Here is a 23,640-nt window from a genome sequence, read left to right on the forward strand (position 1 = left end):
GCTGCCATTTTAAAACCACTGTGGGTTACAAAACCAGGAACTCCACTTCACTAGAGAGGTACTTCAACCAACTAAGACATGGTGCCAGGCAACATGCAAAGACAAGTTCAGAATCTTGGCCCCCGGTTCAGACAGCTGAGGGAAAAGCTGAACAAAAAGAAGGTTGGACTTGGGTGTGCTCATACCACCAACTTTTGGTTGACTGGCCTAATGGGCTAACCGAAAGGCACCAGAGAAAGGAGGTAGAGATAAGTTACGGACTCCAACAAAATTGACACGTCACACAATTATGTAGGTGTGAAAAATAGGTCCCTTGGTGAAAAGGGTTGGGAACTCAAGGATTAGACCATTTGCTATTCTGTATCAGATCACTCTGTCCATTCCATTGTTCAGGGAAGTAGGAGACAAAAAAATAATGTTTGACTCTAGTGGGACTTATCCCACAACCTTTGAATCTCTTCAGCAATCTCTCTCTAGAAGTCCAATGCGCTATCCATTGCGCCACAGAGCCATTTTGTTAATAAACCAAATTGACCATTTTTCGTGTGCAGGACATAGCCCGGCTCTGTCAAAGTAACTTTCTAAAGTTAGATGGCGGGCTGGAAATCAGTTAAAACACCAAAGCTGCCATTTTAAAACCACTGTGGGTTACAAAACCAGGAACTCCACTTTACTAGAGAGGTACTTCAACCAACTAAGACATGGTGCCAGGCAACATGCAAAGACAAGTTCAGAATCTTGGCCCCCGGTTCAGACAGCTGAGGGAAAAGCTGAACAAAAAGAAGGTTGGACCTGGGTGTGCTCATACCACCAACTTTTGGTTGACTGGCCTAATGGGCTAACCGAAAGGCACCAGAGAAAGGAGGTAGAGATAAGTTACGGACTCCAACAAAATTGACACGTCACACAATTATGTAGGTGTGAAAAATAGGTCCCTTGGTGAAAAGGGTTGGGAACTCAAGGATTAGACCATTTGCTATTTTGTATCAGATCACTCTTTCCATTCCATTGTTCAGGGAAGGAGGAGACAAAAAAATAATGTTTGACTCTAGTGAGACTCGAACCCACAACCTTTGAATATCTTCAACAATCTCTCCAAGAAGTCCAATGCACTATCCATTGCGCAACAGAGACATTTTGCTAACAAGCCAAATTGACAATTTTTCGTGTGCGGGACATAGCCCGGCTCTGTCAAAGTAACTTTCTAAAGTTTGATGGCGGGCTGGAAATCAGTTAAAACACCAAAGCTGCCATTTTAAAACCACTGTGGGTTACAAAACCAGGAACTCCACTTTACTAGAGAGGTACTTCAACCAACTAAGACATGGTGCCAGGCAACATGCAAAGACAAGTTCAGAAACTTGGCCCCCGGTTCAGACAGGTGAGGGAAAAGCTGAACAAAAAGAAGGTTGGACTTGGGTGTGCTCATACCACCAACTTTTGGTTGACTGGCCTAATGGGCTAACCGAAAGGCACCAGAGAAAGGTGGTAGAGATAAGTTACGGACTCCAACAAAATTGACACGTCACACAATTATGTAGGTGTGAAAAATAGGTCCCTTGGTGAAAAGGGTTGGGAACTCAAGGATTAGACCATTTGCTATTTTGTATCAGATCACTCTTTCCATTCCATTGTTCAGGGAAGGAGGAGACAAAAAATTTATGTTTGACTCTAGTGGGACTCGAACCCACAACCTTTGAATCTCTTCAACAATCTCTCCAAGAAGTCCAATGCACTATCCATTGCGCAACAGAGACATTTTGCTAACAAGCCAAATTGACAATTTTTCGTGTGCGGGACATAGCCCGGCTCTGTCAAAGTAACTTTCTAAAGTTTGATGGCGGGCTGGAAATCAGTTAAAACACCAAAGCTGCCATTTTAAAACCACTGTGGGTTACAAAACCAGGAACTCCACTTTACTAGAGAGGTACTTCAACCAACTAAGACATGGTGCCAGGCAACATGCAAAGACAAGTTCAGAAACTTGGCCCCCGGTTCAGACAGGTGAGGGAAAAGCTGAACAAAAAGAAGGTTGGACTTGGGTGTGCTCATACCACCAACTTTTGGTTGACTGGCCTAATGGGCTAACCGAAAGGCACCAGAGAAAGGTGGTAGAGATAAGTTACGGACTCCAACAAAATTGACACGTCACACAATTATGTAGGTGTGAAAAATAGGTCCCTTGGTGAAAAGGGTTGGGAACTCAAGGATTAGACCATTTGCTATTTTGTATCAGATCACTCTTTCCATTCCGTTGTTCAGGGAAGGAGGAGACAAAAAATTTATGTTTGACTCTAGTGGGACTCGAACCCACAACCTTTGAATCTCTTCAACAATCTCTCTCTAGAAGTCCAATGCGCTATCCATTGCGCCACAGAGCCATTTAGTAAATAAACCAAATTGACAATTTTTCGTGTGCGGGACATAGCCCGGCTCTGTCAAAGTAACTTTCTAAAGTTAGATGGCGGGCTGGAAATCAGTTAAAACACCAAAGCTGCCATTTTAAAACCACTGTGGGTTACAAAACCAGGAACTCCACTTTACTAGAGAGGTACTTCAACCAACTAAGACATGGTGCCAGGCAACATGCAAAGACAAGTTCAGAAACTTGGCCCCCGGTTCAGACAGGTGAGGGAAAAGCTGAACAAAAAGAAGGTTGGACTTGGGTGTGCTTATACCACCAACTTTTGGTTGACTGGCCTAATGGGCTAACCGAAAGGCACCAGAGAAAGGTGGTAGAGATAAGTTACGGACTCCAACAAAATTGACACGTCACACAATTATGTAGGTGTGAAAAATAGGTCCCTTGGTGAAAAGGGTTGGGAACTCAAGGATTAGACCATTTGCTATTTTGTATCAGATCACTCTTTCCATTCCATTGTTCAGGGAAGGAGGAGACAAAAAATTTATGTTTGACTCTAGTGGGACTCGAACCCACAACCTTTGAATCTCTTCAACAATCTCTCTCTAGAAGTCCAATGCGCTATCCATTGCGCCACAGAGCCATTTAGTAAATAAACCAAATTGACCATTTTTCGTGTGCGGGACATAGCCCGGCTCTGTCAAAGTAACTTTCTAAAGTTAGATGGCGGGCTGGAAATCAGTTAAAACACCAAAGCTGCCATTTTAAAACCACTGTGGGTTACAAAACCAGGAACTCCACTTTACTAGAGAGGTACTTCAACCAACTAAGACATGGTGCCAGGCAACATGCAAAGACAAGTTCAGAATCTTGGCCCCCGGTTCAGACAGCTGAGGGAAAAGCTGAACATAAAGAAGGTTGGACCTGGGTGTGCTCATACCACCAACTTTTGGTTGACTGGCCTAATGGGCTAACCGAAAGGCACCAGAGAAAGGAGGTAGAGATAAGTTACGGACTCCAACAAAATTGACACGTCACACAATTATGTAAGTGTGAAAAATAGGTCCCTTGGTGAAAAGGGTTGGGAACTCAAGGATTAGACCATTTGCTATTTTGTATCAGATCACTCTTTCCATTCCATTGTTCAGGGAAGGAGGAGACAAAAAAATAATGTTTAACTCTAGTGAGACTCAAACCCACAACCTTTGAATCTCTTCAACAATCTCTCCAAGAAGTCCAATGCACTATCCATTGCGCAACAGAGACATTTTGCTAACAAGCCAAATTGACAATTTTTCGTGTGCGGGACATAGCCCGGCTCTGTCAAAGTAACTTTCTAAAGTTTGATGGCGGGCTGGAAATCAGTTAAAACACCAAAGCTGCCATTTGAAAACCACTGTGGGTTACAAAACCAGGAACTCCACTTTACTAGAGAGGTACTTCAACCAACTAAGACATGGTGCCAGGCAACATGCAAAGACAAGTTCAGAAACTTGGCCCCCGGTTCAGACAGGTGAGGGAAAAGCTGAACAAAAAGAAGGTTGGACTTGGGTGTGCTCATACCACCAACTTTTGGTTGACTGGCCTAATGGGCTAACCGAAAGGCACCAGAGAAAGGTGGTAGAGATAAGTTACGGACTCCAACAAAATTGACACGTCACACAATTATGTAGGTGTGAAAAATAGGTCCCTTGGTGAAAAGGGTTGGGAACTCAAGGATTAGACCATTTGCTATTTTGTATCAGATCACTCTTTCCATTCCATTGTTCAGGGAAGGAGGAGACAAAAAATGTATGTTTGACTCTAGTGGGACTCGAACCCACAACCTTTGAATCTCTTCAACAATCTCTCTCTAGAAGTCCAATGCGCTATCCATTGCGCCACAGAGCCATTTAGTAAATAAACCAAATTGACCATTTTTCGTGTGCGGGACATAGCCCGGCTCTGTCAAAGTAACTTTCTAAAGTTAGATGGCGGGCTGGAAATCAGTTAAAACACCAAAGCTGCCATTTTAAAACCACTGTGGGTTACAAAACCAGGAACTCCACTTTACTAGAGAGGTACTTCAACCAACTAAGACATGGTGCCAGGCAACATGCAAAGACAAGTTCAGAATCTTGGCCCCCGGTTCAGACAGCTGAGGGAAAAGCTGAACATAAAGAAGGTTGGACCTGGGTGTGCTCATACCACCAACTTTTGGTTGACTGGCCTAATGGGCTAACCGAAAGGCACCAGAGAAAGGAGGTAGAGATAAGTTACGGACTCCAACAAAATTGACACGTCACACAATTATGTAGGTGTGAAAAATAGGTCCCTTGGTGAAAAGGGTTGGGAACTCAAGGATTAGACCATTTGCTATTTTGTATCAGATCACTCTTTCCATTCCATTGTTCAGGGAAGGAGGAGACAAAAAAATAATGTTTGACTCTAGTGAGACTCGAGCCCACAACCTTTGAATCTCTTCAACAATCTCTCCAAGAAGTCCAATGCACTATCCATTGCGCAACAGAGACATTTTGCTAACAAGCCAAATTGACAATTTTTCGTGTGCGGGACATAGCCCGGCTCTGTCAAAGTAACTTTCTAAAGTTTGATTGCGGGCTGGAAATCAGTTAAAACACCAAAGCTGCCATTTTAAAACCACTGTGGGTTACAAAACCAGGAACTCCACTTTACTAGAGAGGTACTTCAACCAACTAAGACATGGTGCCAGGCAACATGCAAAGACAAGTTCAGAAACTTGGCCCCCGGTTCAGACAGGTGAGGGAAAAGCTTAACAAAAAGAAGGTTGGACTTGGGTGTGCTCATACCACCAACTTTTGGTTGACTGGCCTAATGGGCTAACCGAAAGGCACCAGAGAAAGGTGGTAGAGATAAGTTACGGACTCCAACAAAATTGACACGTCACACAATTATGTAGGTGTGAAAAATAGGTCCCTTGGTGAAAAGGGTTGGGAACTCAAGGATTAGACCATTTGCTATTTTGTATCAGATCACTCTTTCCATTCCATTGTTCAGGGAAGGAGGAGACAAAAAATTTATGTTTGACTCTAGTGGGACTCGAACCCACAACCTTTGAATCTCTTCAACAATCTCTCTCTAGAAGTCCAATGCGCTATCCATTGCGCCACAGAGCCATTTAGTAAATAAACCAAATTGACCATTTTTCGTGTGCGGGACATAGCCCGGCTCTGTCAAAGTAACTTTCTAAAGTTAGATGGCGGGCTGGAAATCAGTTAAAACACCAAAGCTGCCATTTTAAAACCACTGTGGGTTACAAAACCAGGAACTCCACTTTACTAGAGAGGTACTTCAACCAACTAAGACATGGTGCCAGGCAACATGCAAAGACAAGTTCAGAATCTTGGCCCCCGGTTCAGACAGCTGAGGGAAAAGCTGAACATAAAGAAGGTTGGACCTGGGTGTGCTCATACCACCAACTTTTGGTTGACTGGCCTAATGGGCTAACCGAAAGGCACCAGAGAAAGGAGGTAGAGATAAGTTACGGACTCCAACAAAATTGACACGTCACACAATTATGTAGGTGTGAAAAATAGGTCCCTTGGTGAAAAGGGTTGGGAACTCAAGGATTAGACCATTTGCTATTTTGTATCAGATCACTCTTTCCATTCCATTGTTCAGGGAAGGAGGAGACAAAAAAATAATGTTTGACTCTAGTGAGACTCGAACCCACAACCTTTGAATCTCTTCAACAATCTCTCCAAGAAGTCCAATGCACTATCCATTGCGCAACAGAGACATTTTGCTAACAAGCCAAATTGACAATTTTTCGTGTGCGGGACATAGCCCGGCTCTGTCAAAGTAACTTTCTAAAGTTTGATGGCGGGCTGGAAATCAGTTAAAACACCAAAGCTGCCATTTTAAAACCACTGTGGGTTACAAAACCAGGAACTCCACTTTACTAGAGAGGTACTTCAACCAACTAAGACATGGTGCCAGGCAACATGCAAAGACAAGTTCAGAAACTTGGCCCCCGGTTCAGACAGGTGAGGGAAAAGCTGAACAAAAAGAAGGTTGGACTTGGGTGTGCTCATACCACCAACTTTTGGTTGACTGGCCTAATGGGCTAACCGAAAGGCACCAGAGAAAGGTGGTAGAGATAAGTTACGGACTCCAACAAAATTGACACGTCACACAATTATGTAGGTGTGAAAAATAGGTCCCTTGGTGAAAAGGGTTGGGAACTCAAGGATTAGACCATTTGCTATTTTGTATCAGATCACTCTTTCCATTCCATTGTTCAGGGAAGGAGGAGACAAAAAATTTATGTTTGACTCTAGTGGGACTCGAACCCACAACCTTTGAATCTCTTCAACAATCTCTCTCTAGAAGTCCAATGCGCTATCCATTGCGCCACAGAGCCATTTAGTAAATAAACCAAATTGACAATTTTTCGTGTGCGGGACATAGCCCGGCTCTGTCAAAGTAACTTTCTAAAGTTAGATGGCGGGCTGGAAATCAGTTAAAACACCAAAGCTGCCATTTTAAAACCACTGTGGGTTACAAAACCAGGAACTCCACTTTACTAGAGAGGTACTTCAACCAACTAAGACATGGTGCCAGGCAACATGCAAAGACAAGTTCAGAAACTTGGCCCCCGGTTCAGACAGGTGAGGGAAAAGCTGAACAAAAAGAAGGTTGGACTTGGGTGTGCTCATACCACCAACTTTTGGTTGACTGGCCTAATGGGCTAACCGAAAGGCACCAGAGAAAGGTGGTAGAGATAAGTTACGGACTCCAACAAAATTGACACGTCACACAATTATGTAGGTGTGAAAAATAGGTCCCTTGGTGAAAAGGGTTGGGAACTCAAGGATTAGACCATTTGCTATTTTGTATCAGATCACTCTTTCCATTCCATTGTTCAGGGAAGGAGGAGACAAAAAATGTATGTTTGACTCTAGTGGGACTCGAACCCACAACCTTTGAATCTCTTCAACAATCTCTCTCTAGAAGTCCAATGCGCTATCCATTGCGCCACAGAGCCATTTAGTAAATAAACCAAATTGACCATTTTTCGTGTGCGGGACATAGCCCGGCTCTGTCAAAGTAACTTTCTAAAGTTAGATGGCGGGCTGGAAATCAGTTAAAACACCAAAGCTGCCATTTTAAAACCACTGTGGGTTACAAAACCAGGAACTCCACTTTACTAGAGAGGTACTTCAACCAACTAAGACATGGTGCCAGGCAACATGCAAAGACAAGTTCAGAATCTTGGCCCCCGGTTCAGACAGCTGAGTGAAAAGCTGAACATAAAGAAGGTTGGACCTGGGTGTGCTCATACCACCAACTTTTGGTTGACTGGCCTAATGGGCTAACCGAAAGGCACCAGAGAAAGGAGGTAGAGATAAGTTACGGACTCCAACAAAATTGACACGTCACACAATTATGTAGGTGTGAAAAATAGGTCCCTTGGTGAAAAGGGTTGGGAACTCAAGGATTAGACCATTTGCTATTTTGTATCAGATCACTCTTTCCATTCCATTGTTCAGGGAAGGAGGAGACAAAAAAATAATGTTTGACTCTAGTGAGACTCGAACCCACAACCTTTGAATCTCTTCAACAATCTCTCCAAGAAGTCCAATGCACTATCCATTGCGCAACAGAGACATTTTGCTAACAAGCCAAATTGACAATTTTTCGTGTGCGGGACATAGCCCGGCTCTGTCAAAGTAACTTTCTAAAGTTTGATGGCGGGCTGGAAATCAGTTAAAACACCAAAGCTGCCATTTTAAAACCACTGTGGGTTACAAAACCAGGAACTCCACTTTACTAGAGAGGTACTTCAACCAACTAAGACATGGTGCCAGGCAACATGCAAAGACAAGTTCAGAAACTTGGCCCCCGGTTCAGACAGGTGAGGGAAAAGCTGAACAAAAAGAAGGTTGGACTTGGGTGTGCTCATACCACCAACTTTTGGTTGACTGGCCTAATGGGCTAACCGAAAGGCACCAGAGAAAGGTGGTAGAGATAAGTTACGGACTCCAACAAAATTGACACGTCACACAATTATGTAGGTGTGAAAAATAGGTCCCTTGGTGAAAAGGGTTGGGAACTCAAGGATTAGACCATTTGCTATTTTGTATCAGATCACTCTTTCCATTCCATTGTTCAGGGAAGGAGGAGACAAAAAATGTATGTTTGACTCTAGTGGGACTCGAACCCACAACCTTTGAATCTCTTCAACAATCTCTCTCTAGAAGTCCAATGCGCTATCCATTGCGCCACAGAGCCATTTAGTAAAAAAACCAAATTGACAATTTTTCGTGTGCGGGACATAGCCCGGCTCTGTCAAAGTAACTTTCTAAAGTTAGATGGCGGGCTGGAAATCAGTTAAAACACCAAAGCTGCCATTTTAAAACCACTGTGGGTTACAAAACCAGGAACTCCACTTTACTAGAGAGGTACTTCAACCAACTAAGACATGGTGCCAGGCAACATGCAAAGACAAGTTCAGAATCTTGGCCCCCGGTTCAGACAGCTGAGGGAAAAGCTGAACATAAAGAAGGTTGGACCTGGGTGTGCTCATACCACCAACTTTTGGTTGACTGGCCTAATGGGCTAACCGAAAGGCACCAGAGAAAGGAGGTAGAGATAAGTTACGGACTCCAACAAAATTGACACGTCACACAATTATGTAGGTGTGAAAAATAGGTCCCTTGGTGAAAAGGGTTGGGAACTCAAGGATTAGACCATTTGCTATTTTGTATCAGATCACTCTTTCCATTCCATTGTTCAGGGAAGGAGGAGACAAAAAATGTATGTTTGACTCTAGTGGGACTCGAACCCACAACCTTTGAATCTCTTCAACAATCTCTCTCTAGAAGTCCAATGCGCTATCCATTGCGCCACAGAGCCATTTAGTAAATAAACCAAATTGACCATTTTTCGTGTGCGGGACATAGCCCGGCTCTGTCAAAGTAACTTTCTAAAGTTAGATGGCGGGCTGGAAATCAGTTAAAACACCAAAGCTGCCATTTTAAAACCACTGTGGGTTACAAAACCAGGAACTCCACTTTACTAGAGAGGTACTTCAACCAACTAAGACATGGTGCCAGGCAACATGCAAAGACAAGTTCAGAATCTTGGCCCCCGGTTCAGACAGCTGAGGGAAAAGCTGAACATAAAGAAGGTTGGACCTGGGTGTGCTCATACCACCAACTTTTGGTTGACTGGCCTAATGGGCTAACCGAAAGGCACCAGAGAAAGGAGGTAGAGATAAGTTACGGACTCCAACAAAATTGACACGTCACACAATTATGTAGGTGTGAAAAATAGGTCCCTTGGTGAAAAGGGTTGGGAACTCAAGGATTAGACCATTTGCTATTTTGTATCAGATCACTCTTTCCATTCCATTGTTCAGGGAAGGAGGAGACAAAAAAATAATGTTTGACTCTAGTGAGACTCGAACCCACAACCTTTGAATCTCTTCAACAATCTCTCCAAGAAGTCCAATGCACTATCCATTGCGCAACAGAGACATTTTGCTAACAAGCCAAATTGACAATTTTTCGTGTGCGGGACATAGCCCGGCTCTGTCAAAGTAACTTTCTAAAGTTTGATGGCGGGCTGGAAATCAGTTAAAACACCAAAGCTGCCATTTTAAAACCACTGTGGGTTACAAAACCAGGAACTCCACTTTACTAGAGAGGTACTTCAACCAACTAAGACATGGTGCCAGGCAACATGCAAAGACAAGTTCAGAAACTTGGCCCCCGGTTCAGACAGGTGAGGGAAAAGCTGAACAAAAAGAAGGTTGGACTTGGGTGTGCTCATACCACCAACTTTTGGTTGACTGGCCTAATGGGCTAACCGAAAGGCACCAGAGAAAGGTGGTAGAGATAAGTTACGGACTCCAACAAAATTGACACGTCACACAATTATGTAGGTGTGAAAAATAGGTCCCTTGGTGAAAAGGGTTGGGAACTCAAGGATTAGACCATTTGCTATTTTGTATCAGATCACTCTTTCCATTCCATTGTTCAGGGAAGGAGGAGACAAAAAATGTATGTTTGACTCTAGTGGGACTCGAACCCACAACCTTTGAATCTCTTCAACAATCTCTCTCTAGAAGTCCAATGCGCTATCCATTGCGCCACAGAGCCATTTAGTAAATAAACCAAATTGACAATTTTTCGTGTGCGGGACATAGCCCGGCTCTGTCAAAGTAACTTTCTAAAGTTAGATGGCGGGCTGGAAATCAGTTAAAACACCAAAGCTGCCATTTTAAAACCACTGTGGGTTACAAAACCAGGAACTCCACTTTACTAGAGAGGTACTTCAACCAACTAAGACATGGTGCCAGGCAACATGCAAAGACAAGTTCAGAATCTTGGCCCCCGGTTCAGACAGCTGAGGGAAAAGCTGAACATAAAGAAGGTTGGACCTGGGTGTGCTCATACCACCAACTTTTGGTTGACTGGCCTAATGGGCTAACCGAAAGGCACCAGAGAAAGGAGGTAGAGATAAGTTACGGACTCCAACAAAATTGACACGTCACACAATTATGTAGGTGTGAAAAATAGGTCCCTTGGTGAAAAGGGTTGGGAACTCAAGGATTAGACCATTTGCTATTTTGTATCAGATCACTCTTTCCATTCCATTGTTCAGGGAAGGAGGAGACAAAAAATGTATGTTTGACTCTAGTGGGACTCGAACCCACAACCTTTGAATCTCTTCAACAATCTCTCTCTAGAAGTCCAATGCGCTATCCATTGCGCCACAGAGCCATTTAGTAAATAAACCAAATTGACCATTTTTCGTGTGCGGGACATAGCCCGGCTCTGTCAAAGTAACTTTCTAAAGTTAGATGGCGGGCTGGAAATCAGTTAAAACACCAAAGCTGCCATTTTAAAACCACTGTGGGTTACAAAACCAGGAACTCCACTTTACTAGAGAGGTACTTCAACCAACTAAGACATGGTGCCAGGCAACATGCAAAGACAAGTTCAGAATCTTGGCCCCCGGTTCAGACAGCTGAGGGAAAAGCTGAACATAAAGAAGGTTGGACCTGGGTGTGCTCATACCACCAACTTTTGGTTGACTGGCCTAATGGGCTAACCGAAAGGCACCAGAGAAAGGAGGTAGAGATAAGTTACGGACTCCAACAAAATTGACACGTCACACAATTATGTAGGTGTGAAAAATAGGTCCCTTGGTGAAAAGGGTTGGGAACTCAAGGATTAGACCATTTGCTATTTTGTATCAGATCACTCTTTCCATTCCATTGTTCAGGGAAGGAGGAGACAAAAAAATAATGTTTGACTCTAGTGAGACTCGAACCCACAACCTTTGAATCTCTTCAACAATCTCTCCAAGAAGTCCAATGCACTATCCATTGCGCAACAGAGACATTTTGCTAACAAGCCAAATTGACAATTTTTCGTGTGCGGGACATAGCCCGGCTCTGTCAAAGTAACTTTCTAAAGTTTGATGGCGGGCTGGAAATCAGTTAAAACACCAAAGCTGCCATTTTAAAACCACTGTGGGTTACAAAACCAGGAACTCCACTTTACTAGAGAGGTACTTCAACCAACTAAGACATGGTGCCAGGCAACATGCAAAGACAAGTTCAGAAACTTGGCCCCCGGTTCAGACAGGTGAGGGAAAAGCTGAACAAAAAGAAGGTTGGACTTGGGTGTGCTCATACCACCAACTTTTGGTTGACTGGCCTAATGGGCTAACCGAAAGGCACCAGAGAAAGGTGGTAGAGATAAGTTACGGACTCCAACAAAATTGACACGTCACACAATTATGTAGGTGTGAAAAATAGGTCCCTTGGTGAAAAGGGTTGGGAACTCAAGGATTAGACCATTTGCTATTTTGTATCAGATCACTCTTTCCATTCCATTGTTCAGGGAAGGAGGAGACAAAAAATGTATGTTTGACTCTAGTGGGACTCGAACCCACAACCTTTGAATCTCTTCAACAATCTCTCTCTAGAAGTCCAATGCGCTATCCATTGCGCCACAGAGCCATTTAGTAAATAAACCAAATTGACAATTTTTCGTGTGCGGGACATAGCCCGGCTCTGTCAAAGTAACTTTCTAAAGTTAGATGGCGGGCTGGAAATCAGTTAAAACACCAAAGCTGCCATTTTAAAACCACTGTGGGTTACAAAACCAGGAACTCCACTTTACTAGAGAGGTACTTCAACCAACTAAGACATGGTGCCAGGCAACATGCAAAGACAAGTTCAGAATCTTGGCCCCCGGTTCAGACAGCTGAGGGAAAAGCTGAACATAAAGAAGGTTGGACCTGGGTGTGCTCATACCACCAACTTTTGGTTGACTGGCCTAATGGGCTAACCGAAAGGCACCAGAGAAAGGAGGTAGAGATAAGTTACGGACTCCAACAAAATTGACACGTCACACAATTATGTAGGTGTGAAAAATAGGTCCCTTGGTGAAAAGGGTTGGGAACTCAAGGATTAGACCATTTGCTATTTTGTATCAGATCACTCTTTCCATTCCATTGTTCAGGGAAGGAGGAGACAAAAAAATAATGTTTGACTCTAGTGAGACTCGAACCCACAACCTTTGAATCTCTTCAACAATCTCTCCAAGAAGTCCAATGCACTATCCATTGCGCAACAGAGACATTTTGCTAACAGGCCAAATTGACAATTTTTCGTGTGCGGGACATAGCCCGGCTCTGTCAAAGTAACTTTCTAAAGTTTGATGGCGGGCTGGAAATCAGTTAAAACACCAAAGCTGCCATTTTAAAACCACTGTGGGTTACAAAACCAGGAACTCCACTTTACTAGAGAGGTACTTCAACCAACTAAGACATGGTGCCAGGCAACATGCAAAGACAAGTTCAGAAACTTGGCCCCCGGTTCAGACAGGTGAGGGAAAAGCTGAACAAAAAGAAGGTTGGACTTGGGTGTGCTCATACCACCAACTTTTGGTTGACTGGCCTAATGGGCTAACCGAAAGGCACCAGAGAAAGTTGGTAGAGATAAGTTACGGACTCCAACAAAATTGACACGTCACACAATTATGTAGGTGTGAAAAATAGGTCCCTTGGTGAAAAGGGTTGGGAACTCAAGGATTAGACCATTTGCTATTTTGTATCAGATCACTCTTTCCATTCCATTGTTCAGGGAAGGAGGAGACAAAAAATTTATGTTTGACTCTAGTGGGACTCGAACCCACAACCTTTGAATCTCTTCAACAATCTCTCCTAGAAGTCCAATGCGCTATCCATTGCGCAACAGAGCCATTTTGCTAACAAGCCAAATTCACCATTTTTCGTGTGCGGGACATAGCCCGGCTCTGTCAAAGTAACTTTCTAAAGTTAGATGGCGGGCTGGAAATCAGTTAATACACCAAAGCTGCCATTTTAAAACCACTGTGGGTTACAAAACCAGGAACTCCACTTTACTAGAGAGGTACTTCAACCAACTAAGACATGGTGCCAGGCAACATGCAAAGACAAGTTCAGAAACTTGGCCCCCGGTTCAGACAGCTGAGGGAAAAGCTGAACAAAAAGAAGGTTGGACTTGGGTGTGCTCATACCACCAACTTTTGGTTGACTGGCCTAATGGGCTAACCGAAAGGCACCAGAGAAAGGTGGTAGAAATAGGTTACGGACTCCAAACAAAATTTACACGTCAGTCAATTATTTAGGTGTGAAAAATAGGTCCCTTGGTGAATAGGGTTGGGAACTCAAGGATTACTCCATTTGCTATTTTGTATCAGATCACTCTTTCCATTCCATTGTTCAGGGAAGGAGGAGACAAAAAAATAATGTTTGACTCTAGTGGGACTCGAACCCACAACCTTTGAATCTCTTCAACAATCTCTCTCTAGAAGTCCAATGCACTATCCATTGAGCCACAGAGCCATTTTGCTAACAAGCCAAATTGACCATTTTTCCTGTGCGGGACATAGCCCGGCTCTGTCAAAGTAACTTTCTAAAGTTAGATGGCGGGCTGGAAATCAGTGAAAACACCAAAGCTGCCATTTTAAAACCACTGTGGGTTACAAAACCAGGAACTCCACTTTACTAGAGAGGTACTTCAACCAACTAAGACATGGTGCCAGGCAACATGCAAAGACAAGTTCAGAAACTTGGCCCCCGGTTCAGACAGCTGAGGGAAAAGCTGAACAAAAAGAAGGTTGGACTTGGGTGTGCTCATACCACCAACTTTTAGTTGACTGGCCTAATGCGCTAACCGAAAGGCACCGGAGAAAGGTGGGAGAGATAAGTTACGGACTCCAACAAAATTGACACGTCACACAATTATGTAGGTGTGAAAAATAGGTCCCTTGGTGAAAAGGGTTGGGAACTCAAGGATTAGACCATTTGCTATTTTGTATCAGATCATTCTTTCCATTCCAATGTTCAGGATAGGAGGAGACAAAAAAATTATATTTGACTCTAGTGGGACTCAAACCCACAACCTCTGTATCTCTTCAACAATCTATCCTAGAAGTCCAATGCGCTATCCATTGCGCCACAGAGCCATTTAGTAAATAAACCAAATTGACCATTTTTCGTGTGCGGGACATAGCCTGGCTCTGTCAAAGTAACTTTCTAAAGTTAGATGGCGGGCTGGAAATCAGTTAAAACACCAAAGCTGCCATTTTAAAACCACTGTGGGTTACAAAACCAGGAACTCCACTTTACTAGAGAGGTACTTCAACCAACTAAGACATGGTGCCAGGCAACATGCAAAGACAAGTTCAGAATCTTGGCCCCCGGTTCAGACAGCTGAGGGAAAAGCTGAACATAAAGAAGGTTGGACCTGGGTGTGCTCATACCACCAACTTTTGGTTGACTGGCCTAATGGGCTAACCGAAAGGCACCAGAGAAAGGAGGTAGAGATAAGTTACGGACTCCAACAAAATTGACACGTCACACAATTATGTAGGTGTGAAAAATAGGTCCCTTGGTGAAAAGGGTTGGGAACTCAAGGATTAGACCATTTGCTATTTTGTATCAGATCACTCTTTCCATTCCATTGTTCAGGGAAGGAGGAGACAAAAAAATAATGTTTGACTCTAGTGAGACTTGAACCCACAACCTTTGAATCTCTTCAACAATCTCTCCAAGAAGTCCAATGCACTATCCATTGCGCAACAGAGACATTTTGCTAACAGGCCAAATTGACAATTTTTCGTGTGCGGGACATAGCCCGGCTCTGTCAAAGTAACTTTCTAAAGTTTGATGGCGGGCTGGAAATCAGTTAAAACACCAAAGCTGCCATTTTAAAACCACTGTGGGTTACAAAACCAGGAACTCCACTTTACTAGAGAGGTACTTGAACCAACTAAGACATGGTGCCAGGCAACATGCAAAGACAAGTTCAGAAACTTGGCCCCCGGTTCAGACAGGTGAGGGAAAAGCTGAACAAAAAGAAGGTTGGACTTGGGTGTGCTCATACCACCAACTTTTGGTTGACTGGCCTAATGGGCTAACCGAAAGGCACCAGAGAAAGTTGGTAGAGATAAGTTACGGACTCCAACAAAATTGACACGTCACACAATTATGTAGGTGTGAAAAATAGGTCCCTTGGTGAAAAGGGTTGGGAACTCAAGGATTAGACCATTTGCTATTTTGTATCAGATCACTCTTTCCATTCCATTGTTCAGGGAAGGAGGAGACAAAAAATTTATGTTTGACTCTAGTGGGACTCGAACCCACAACCTTTGAATCTCTTCAACAATCTCTCCTAGAAGTCCAATGCGCTATCCATTGCGCAACAGAGCCATTTTGCTAACAAGCCAAATTCACCATTTTTCGTGTGCGGGACATAGCCCGGCTCTGTCAAAGTAACTTTCTAAAGTTAGATGGCGGGCTGGAAATCAGTTAATACACCAAAGCTGCCATTTTAAAACCACTGTGGGTTACAAAACCAGGAACTCCACTTTACTAGAGAGGTACTTCAACCAACTAAGACATGGTGCCAGGCAACATGCAAAGACAAGTTCAGAAACTTGGCCCCCGGTTCAGACAGCTGAGGGAAAAGCTGAACAAAAAGAAGGTTGGACTTGGGTGTGCTCATACCACCAACTTTTGGTTGACTGGCCTAATGGGCTAACCGAAAGGCACCAGAGAAAGGTGGTAGAAATAGGTTACGGACTCCAAACAAAATTTACACGTCAGTCAATTATGTAGGTGTGAAAAATAGGTCCCTTGGTGAAAAGGGTTGGGAACTCAAGGATTAGACCATTTGCTATTTTGTATCAGATCATTCTTTCCATTCCAATGTTCAGGATAGGAGGAGACAAAAAAATTATATTTGACTCTAGTGGGACTCAAACCCACAACCTCTGTATCTCTTCAACAATCTATCCTAGAAGTCCAATGCGCTATCCATTGTGCCACAGAGCCATTTAGTAAATAAACCAAATTGACCATTTTTCGTGTGCGGGACATAGCCTGGCTCTGTCAAAGTAACTTTCTAAAGTTAGATGGCGGGCTGGAAATCAGTTAAAACACCAAAGCTGCCATTTTAAAACCACTGTGGGTTACAAAACCAGGAACTCCACTTTACTAGAGAGGTACTTCAACCAACTAAGACATGGTGCCAGGCAACATGCAAAGACAAGTTCAGAATCTTGGCCCCCGGTTCAGACAGCTGAGGGAAAAGCTGAACATAAAGAAGGTTGGACCTGGGTGTGCTCATACCACCAACTTTTGGTTGACTGGCCTAATGGGCTAACCGAAAGGCACCAGAGAAAGGAGGTAGAGATAAGTTACGGACTCCAACAAAATTGACACGTCACACAATTATGTAGGTGTGAAAAATAGGTCCCTTGGTGAAAAGGGTTGGGAACTCAAGGATTAGACCATTTGCTATTTTGTATCAGATCACTCTTTCCATTCCATTGTTCAGGGAAGGAGGAGACAAAAAAATAATGTTTGACTCTAGTGAGACTCGAACCCACAACCTTTGAATCTCTTCAACAATCTCTCCAAGAAGTCCAATGCACTATCCATTGCGCAACAGAGCCATTTTGCTAACACGCCAAATTGACAATTTTTCGTGTGCGGGACATAGCCCGGCTCTGTCAAAGTAACTTTCTAAAGTTAGATGGCGGGCTGGAAATCAGTTAATACACCAAAGCTGCCATTTTAAAACCACTGTGGGTTACAAAACCAGGAACTCCACTTTACTAGAGAGGTACTTCAACCAACTAAGACATGGTGCCAGGCAACATGCAAAGACAAGTTCAGAAACTTGGCCCCCGGTTCAGACAGCTGAGGGAAAAGCTGAACAAAAAGAAGGTTGGACTTGGGTGTGCTCATACCACCAACTTTTGGTTGACTGGCCTAATGGGCTAACCGAAAGGCACCAGAGAAAGGTGGTAGAAATAGGTTACGGACTCCAAACAAAATTTACACGTCAGTCAATTATTTAGGTGTGAAAAATAGGTCCCTTGGTGAATAGGGTTGGGAACTCAAGGATTACTCCATTTGCTATTTTGTATCAGATCACTCTTTCCATTCCATTGTTCAGGGAAGGAGGAGACAAAAAAATAATATTTGACTCTAGTGAGACTCGAACCCACAACCTTTGAATCTCTTCAACAATCTCTCTCTAGAAGTCCAATGCACTATCCATTGCGCCACAGAGCCATTTTGCTAACAAGCCAAATTGACCATTTTTCGTGTGCGGGACATAGCCCGGCTCTGTCAAAGTAACTTTCTAAAGTTTGATGGCGGGCTGGAAATCAGTTAAAACACCAAAGCTATCATTTTAAAACCACTGTGGGTTACAAAACCAGGAACTCCACTTTACTAGAGAGGTACTTCAACCAACTAAGACATGGTGCCAGGCAACATGCAAAGACAAGTTCAGAAACTTGGCCCCCGGTTCAGACAGGTGAGGGAAAAGCTGAACAAAAAGAAGGTTGGACTTGGGTGTGCTCATACCACCAACTTTTGGTTGACTGGCCTAATGGGCTAACCGAAAGGCACCAGAGAAAGGTGGTAGAGATAAGTTACGGACTCCAACAAAATTGACACGTCACACAATTATGTAGGTGTGAAAAATAGGTCCCTTGGTGAAAAGGGTTGGGAACTCAAGGATTAGACCATTTGCTATTTTGTATCAGATCACTCTTTCCATTCCATTGTTCAGGGAAGGAGGAGACAAAAAATTTATGTTTGACTCTAGTGGGACTCGAACCCACAACCTTTGAATCTCTTCAACAATCTCTCTCTAGAAGTCCAATGCGCTATCCATTGCGCCACAGAGCCATTTAGTAAATAAACCAAATTGACAATTTTTCGTGTGCGGGACATAGCCCGGCTCTGTCAAAGTAACTTTCTAAAGTTAGATGGCGGGCTGGAAATCAGTTAAAACACCAAAGCTGCCATTTTAAAACCACTGTGGGTTACAAAACCAGGAACTCCACTTTACTAGAGAGGTACTTCAACCAACTAAGACATGGTGCCAGGCAACATGCAAAGACAAGTTCAGAAACTTGGCCCCCGGTTCAGACAGGTGAGGGAAAAGCTGAACAAAAAGAAGGTTGGACTTGGGTGTGCTCATACCACCAACTTTTGGTTGACTGGCCTAATGGGCTAACCGAAAGGCACCAGAGAAAGGTGGTAGAGATAAGTTACGGACTCCAACAAAATTGACACGTCACACAATTATGTAGGTGTGAAAAATAGGTCCATTGGTGAAAAGGGTTGGGAACTCAAGGATTAGACCATTTGCTATTTTGTATCAGATCACTCTTTCCATTCCATTGTTCAGGGAAGGAGGAGACAAAAAATTTATGTTTGACTCTAGTGGGACTCGAACCCACAACCTTTGAATCTCTTCAACAATCTCTCTCTAGAAGTCCAATGCGCTATCCATTGCGCCACAGAGCCATTTAGTAAATAAACCAAATTGACCATTTTTCGTGTGCGGGACATAGCCCGGCTCTGTCAAAGTAACTTTCTAAAGTTAGATGGCGGGCTGGAAATCAGTTAAAACACCAAAGCTGCCATTTTAAAACCACTGTGGGTTACAAAACCAGGAACTCCACTTTACTAGAGAGGTACTTCAACCAACTAAGACATGGTGCCAGGCAACATGCAAAGACAAGTTCAGAATCTTGGCCCCCGGTTCAGACAGCTGAGGGAAAAGCTGAACATAAAGAAGGTTGGACCTGGGTGTGCTCATACCACCAACTTTTGGTTGACTGGCCTAATGGGCTAACCGAAAGGCACCAGAGAAAGGAGGTAGAGATAAGTTACGGACTCCAACAAAATTGACACGTCACACAATTATGTAGGTGTGAAAAATAGGTCCCTTGGTGAAAAGGGTTGGGAACTCAAGGATTAGACCATTTGCTATTTTGTATCAGATCACTCTTTCCATTCCATTGTTCAGGGAAGGAGGAGACAAAAAAATAATGTTTGACTCTAGTGAGACTCGAACCCACAACCTTTGAATCTCTTCAACAATCTCTCCAAGAAGTCCAATGCACTATCCATTGCGCAACAGAGACATTTTGCTAACAAGCCAAATTGACAATTTTTCGTGTGCGGGACATAGCCCGGCTCTGTCAAAGTAACTTTCTAAAGTTTGATGGCGGGCTGGAAATCAGTTAAAACACCAAAGCTGCCATTTTAAAACCACTGTGGGTTACAAAACCAGGAACTCCACTTTACTAGAGAGGTACTTCAACCAACTAAGACATGGTGCCAGGCAACATGCAAAGACAAGTTCAGAAACTTGGCCCCCGGTTCAGACAGGTGAGGGAAAAGCTGAACAAAAAGAAGGTTGGACTTGGGTGTGCTCATACCACCAACTTTTGGTTGACTGGCCTAATGGGCTAACCGAAAGGCACCAGAGAAAGGTGGTAGAGATAAGTTACGGACTCCAACAAAATTGACACGTCACACAATTATGTAGGTGTGAAAAATAGGTCCCTTGGTGAAAAGGGTTGGGAACTCAAGGATTAGACCATTTGCTATTTTGTATCAGATCACTCTTTCCATTCCAATGTTCAGGATAGGAGGAGACAAAAAAATTATATTTGACTCTAGTGGGACTCAAACCCACAACCTCTGTATCTCTTCAACAATCTATCCTAGAAGTCCAATGCGCTATCCATTGCGCCACAGAGCCATTTAGTAAATAAACCAAATTGACCATTTTTCGTGTGCGGGACATAGCCTGGCTCTGTCAAAGTAACTTTCTAAAGTTAGATGGCGGGCTGGAAATCAGTTAAAACACCAAAGCTGCCATTTTAAAACCACTGTGGGTTACAAAACCAGGAACTCCACTTTACTAGAGAGGTACTTCAACCAACTAAGACATGGTGCCAGGCAACATGCAAAGACAAGTTCAGAATCTTGGCCCCCGGTTCAGACAGCTGAGGGAAAAGCTGAACATAAAGAAGGTTGGACCTGGGTGTGCTCATACCACCAACTTTTGGTTGACTGGCCTAATGGGCTAACCGAAAGGCACCAGAGAAAGGAGGTAGAGATAAGTTACGGACTCCAACAAAATTGACACGTCACACAATTATGTAGGTGTGAAAAATAGGTCCCTTGGTGAAAAGGGTTGGGAACTCAAGGATTAGACCATTTGCTATTTTGTATCAGATCACTCTTTCCATTCCATTGTTCAGGGAAGGAGGAGACAAAAAAATAATGTTTGACTCTAGTGAGACTCGAACCCACAACCTTTGAATCTCTTCAACAATCTCTCCAAGAAGTCCAATGCACTATCCATTGCGCATCAGAGACATTTTGCTAACAAGCCAAATTGACAATTTTTCGTGTGCGGGACATAGCCCGGCTCTGTCAAAGTAACTTTCTAAAGTTTGATGGCGGGCTGGAAATCAGTTAAAACACCAAAGCTGCCATTTTAAAACCACTGTGGGTTACAAAACCAGGAACTCCACTTTACTAGAGAGGTACTTGAACCAACTAAGACATGGTGCCAGGCAACATGCAAAGACAAGTTCAGAAACTTGGCCCCCGGTTCAGACAGGTGAGGGAAAAGCTGAACAAAAAGAAGGTTGGACTTGGGTGTGCTCATACCACCAACTTTTGGTTGACTGGCCTAATGGGCTAACCGAAAGGCACCAGAGAAAGGTGGTAGAGATAAGTTACGGACTCCAACAAAATTGACACGTCACACAATTATGTAGGTGTGAAAAATAGGTCCCTTGGTGAAAAGGGTTGGGAACTCAAGGATTAGACCATTTGCTATTTTGTATCAGATCACTCTTTCCATTCCATTGTTCAGGGAAGGAGGAGACAAAAAATTTATGTTTGACTCTAGTGGGACTCGAAACCACAACCTTTGAATCTCTTCAACAATCTCTCCTAGAAGTCCAATGCGCTATCCATTGCGCAACAGAGCCATTTTGCTAACAAGCCAAATTCACCATTTTTCGTGTGCGGGACATAGCCCGGCTCTGTCAAAGTAACTTTCTAAAGTTAGATGGCGGGCTGGAAATCAGTTAATACACCAAAGCTGCCATTTTAAAACCACTGTGGGTTACAAAACCAGGAACTCCACTTTACTAGAGAGGTACTTCAACCAACTAAGACATGGTGCCAGGCAACATGCAAAGACAAGTTCAGAAACTTGGCCCCCGGTTCTGACAGCTGAGGGAAAAACTGAACAAAAAGAAGGTTGGACTTGGGTGTGCTCATACCACCAACTTTTGGTTGACTGGCCTAATGGGCTAACCGAAAGGCACCAGAGAAAGGTGGTAGAGATAAGTTACGGACTCCAAACAAAATTTACACGTCAGACAATTATGTAGGTGTGAAAAATTGGTCCCTTGGTGAATAGGGTTGCGAACTCAAGGATTAAAACAATTTGCTATTTTGTATCAGATCACTCTTTCCATTCCATTGTTCAGGGAAGGAGGAGACAAAAAAATTTTGTTTGACTCTAGTGGGACTCGAACCCACAACCTTTGAATCTCTTCAACAATCTCTCTCTAGAAGTCCAATGCACTATCCATTGCGCCACAGAGGCATTTTGCTAACAAGCCAAATTGACCATTTTTCGTGTGCGGGACATAGCCCGGCTCTGTCAAAGTAACTTTCTAAAGTTAGATGGCGGGCTGGAAATCAGTGAAAACACCAAAGCTGCCATTTTAAAACCACTGTGGGTTACAAAACCAGGAACTCCACTTTACTAGAGAGGTACTTGAACCAACTAAGACATGGTGCCAGGCAACATGCAAAGACAAGTTCAGAAACTTGGCCCCCGGTTCAGACAGCTGAGGGAAAAGCTGAACAAAAAGAAGGTTGGACTTGGGTGTGCTCATACCACCAACTTTTAGTTGACTGGCATAATGCGCTAACCGAAAGGCACCGGAGAAAGGTGGGAGAGATAAGTTACGGACTCCAACAAAATTGACACGTCACACAATTATGTAGGTGTGAAAAATAGGTCCCTTGGTGAATAGGGTTGGGACTCAAGGATTACACCATTTGCTATTTTGTATCAGATCACTCTTTCCATTCCATTGTTCAGGGAAGGAGGAGACAAAAAAATAATGTTTGACTCTAGTGGGACTCGAACCCACAACCTTTGAATCTCTTCAACAATCTCTCCTAGAAGTCCAATGCGCTGTCCATTGCGCCACAGAGGCATTATTCAAACAAACCAAATTGACAATTTTTTGTGTGCGGGACATAGCCCGGCTCTGTCAAAGTAACTTTTAAAAGTTAGATGGCGGGCTGGAAATCAGTGAAAACACCAAAGCTGCCATTTTAAAACCACTGTGGGTTACAAAACCAGGAACTCCACTTTACTAGAGAGGTACTTAATCCAAATAAGACATGGTGCCAGGCAACATGCAAAGACAAGTTCAGAAACTTGGCCCCCGGTTCAGACAGCTGACGGAAAAGCTGAACAAAAAGAAGGTTGGACTTGGGTGTGCTCATACCACCAACTTTTGGTTGACTGGCCTAATGGGCTAACCGAAAGGCACCAGAGAAAGGTGGTAGAGATAAGTTATGGACTCCAAACAAAATTTACACGTCAGACAATTATGTAGGTGTGAAAAATAGGTCCCTTGGTGAATAGGGTTGGGAACTCAAGGATTACACCATTTGCTATTTTGTATCAGATCACTCTTTCCATTCCATTGTTCAGGGAAGGAGGAGACAAAAAGATAATGTTTGACTCTAGTGGGACTCGAACCCACAACCTTTGAATCTCTTCAACAATCTCTCCTAGAAGTCCAATGCGCTATCCATTGCGCCACAGAGCCAATTTGCAAACAAATCAAATTGACCATTTTTCGTGTGCGGGACACAGCCTGGCTCTG

At 43.5% G+C, this 23,640-nt stretch overlaps 21 non-coding genes across 21 annotated transcripts; all 21 read right to left on the minus strand.

Annotated features, from left to right (window-relative positions):
* Positions 1-2,289: 2,289 nt before the first annotated feature.
* trnar-ucu (transfer RNA arginine (anticodon UCU)) lies at positions 2,290-2,381 on the minus strand. The gene is given in 2 exon segments: positions 2,290-2,325; positions 2,345-2,381. It is a non-coding gene; the product is annotated as a tRNA-Arg (tRNA).
* A 532-nt stretch (positions 2,382-2,913) lies between these two features.
* Positions 2,914-3,005, minus strand: trnar-ucu (transfer RNA arginine (anticodon UCU)). The gene is given in 2 exon segments: positions 2,914-2,949; positions 2,969-3,005. It is a non-coding gene; the product is annotated as a tRNA-Arg (tRNA).
* A 1,155-nt stretch (positions 3,006-4,160) lies between these two features.
* trnar-ucu (transfer RNA arginine (anticodon UCU)) lies at positions 4,161-4,252 on the minus strand. The gene is given in 2 exon segments: positions 4,161-4,196; positions 4,216-4,252. It is a non-coding gene; the product is annotated as a tRNA-Arg (tRNA).
* A 1,155-nt stretch (positions 4,253-5,407) lies between these two features.
* On the minus strand, positions 5,408-5,499 carry trnar-ucu (transfer RNA arginine (anticodon UCU)). The gene is given in 2 exon segments: positions 5,408-5,443; positions 5,463-5,499. It is a non-coding gene; the product is annotated as a tRNA-Arg (tRNA).
* A 1,155-nt stretch (positions 5,500-6,654) lies between these two features.
* trnar-ucu (transfer RNA arginine (anticodon UCU)) lies at positions 6,655-6,746 on the minus strand. The gene is given in 2 exon segments: positions 6,655-6,690; positions 6,710-6,746. It is a non-coding gene; the product is annotated as a tRNA-Arg (tRNA).
* Positions 6,747-7,278: 532 nt separating this feature from the next.
* trnar-ucu (transfer RNA arginine (anticodon UCU)) lies at positions 7,279-7,370 on the minus strand. Its single transcript is given in 2 exon segments — positions 7,279-7,314; positions 7,334-7,370. It is a non-coding gene; the product is annotated as a tRNA-Arg (tRNA).
* A 1,155-nt stretch (positions 7,371-8,525) lies between these two features.
* trnar-ucu (transfer RNA arginine (anticodon UCU)) lies at positions 8,526-8,617 on the minus strand. Its single transcript is given in 2 exon segments — positions 8,526-8,561; positions 8,581-8,617. It is a non-coding gene; the product is annotated as a tRNA-Arg (tRNA).
* A 532-nt stretch (positions 8,618-9,149) lies between these two features.
* Positions 9,150-9,241, minus strand: trnar-ucu (transfer RNA arginine (anticodon UCU)). The gene is given in 2 exon segments: positions 9,150-9,185; positions 9,205-9,241. It is a non-coding gene; the product is annotated as a tRNA-Arg (tRNA).
* Positions 9,242-10,396: 1,155 nt separating this feature from the next.
* Positions 10,397-10,488, minus strand: trnar-ucu (transfer RNA arginine (anticodon UCU)). Its single transcript is given in 2 exon segments — positions 10,397-10,432; positions 10,452-10,488. It is a non-coding gene; the product is annotated as a tRNA-Arg (tRNA).
* Positions 10,489-11,020: 532 nt separating this feature from the next.
* trnar-ucu (transfer RNA arginine (anticodon UCU)) lies at positions 11,021-11,112 on the minus strand. The gene is given in 2 exon segments: positions 11,021-11,056; positions 11,076-11,112. It is a non-coding gene; the product is annotated as a tRNA-Arg (tRNA).
* Positions 11,113-12,267: 1,155 nt separating this feature from the next.
* On the minus strand, positions 12,268-12,359 carry trnar-ucu (transfer RNA arginine (anticodon UCU)). Its single transcript is given in 2 exon segments — positions 12,268-12,303; positions 12,323-12,359. It is a non-coding gene; the product is annotated as a tRNA-Arg (tRNA).
* A 1,155-nt stretch (positions 12,360-13,514) lies between these two features.
* trnar-ucu (transfer RNA arginine (anticodon UCU)) lies at positions 13,515-13,605 on the minus strand. The gene is given in 2 exon segments: positions 13,515-13,550; positions 13,569-13,605. It is a non-coding gene; the product is annotated as a tRNA-Arg (tRNA).
* A 533-nt stretch (positions 13,606-14,138) lies between these two features.
* Positions 14,139-14,230, minus strand: trnar-ucu (transfer RNA arginine (anticodon UCU)). The gene is given in 2 exon segments: positions 14,139-14,174; positions 14,194-14,230. It is a non-coding gene; the product is annotated as a tRNA-Arg (tRNA).
* A 532-nt stretch (positions 14,231-14,762) lies between these two features.
* Positions 14,763-14,853, minus strand: trnar-ucu (transfer RNA arginine (anticodon UCU)). Its single transcript is given in 2 exon segments — positions 14,763-14,798; positions 14,817-14,853. It is a non-coding gene; the product is annotated as a tRNA-Arg (tRNA).
* Positions 14,854-16,008: 1,155 nt separating this feature from the next.
* On the minus strand, positions 16,009-16,099 carry trnar-ucu (transfer RNA arginine (anticodon UCU)). Its single transcript is given in 2 exon segments — positions 16,009-16,044; positions 16,063-16,099. It is a non-coding gene; the product is annotated as a tRNA-Arg (tRNA).
* Positions 16,100-18,503: 2,404 nt separating this feature from the next.
* On the minus strand, positions 18,504-18,595 carry trnar-ucu (transfer RNA arginine (anticodon UCU)). Its single transcript is given in 2 exon segments — positions 18,504-18,539; positions 18,559-18,595. It is a non-coding gene; the product is annotated as a tRNA-Arg (tRNA).
* A 532-nt stretch (positions 18,596-19,127) lies between these two features.
* Positions 19,128-19,219, minus strand: trnar-ucu (transfer RNA arginine (anticodon UCU)). The gene is given in 2 exon segments: positions 19,128-19,163; positions 19,183-19,219. It is a non-coding gene; the product is annotated as a tRNA-Arg (tRNA).
* Positions 19,220-20,374: 1,155 nt separating this feature from the next.
* On the minus strand, positions 20,375-20,465 carry trnar-ucu (transfer RNA arginine (anticodon UCU)). Its single transcript is given in 2 exon segments — positions 20,375-20,410; positions 20,429-20,465. It is a non-coding gene; the product is annotated as a tRNA-Arg (tRNA).
* A 1,780-nt stretch (positions 20,466-22,245) lies between these two features.
* trnar-ucu (transfer RNA arginine (anticodon UCU)) lies at positions 22,246-22,337 on the minus strand. The gene is given in 2 exon segments: positions 22,246-22,281; positions 22,301-22,337. It is a non-coding gene; the product is annotated as a tRNA-Arg (tRNA).
* A 531-nt stretch (positions 22,338-22,868) lies between these two features.
* Positions 22,869-22,959, minus strand: trnar-ucu (transfer RNA arginine (anticodon UCU)). Its single transcript is given in 2 exon segments — positions 22,869-22,904; positions 22,923-22,959. It is a non-coding gene; the product is annotated as a tRNA-Arg (tRNA).
* Positions 22,960-23,492: 533 nt separating this feature from the next.
* On the minus strand, positions 23,493-23,583 carry trnar-ucu (transfer RNA arginine (anticodon UCU)). Its single transcript is given in 2 exon segments — positions 23,493-23,528; positions 23,547-23,583. It is a non-coding gene; the product is annotated as a tRNA-Arg (tRNA).
* Positions 23,584-23,640: the final 57 nt, after the last annotated feature.

The sequence above is a fragment of the Salvelinus fontinalis genome, chromosome 13 (genome assembly GCF_029448725.1).
Source record: "Salvelinus fontinalis isolate EN_2023a chromosome 13, ASM2944872v1, whole genome shotgun sequence".
NCBI lineage: Eukaryota > Metazoa > Chordata > Actinopteri > Salmoniformes > Salmonidae > Salvelinus > Salvelinus fontinalis.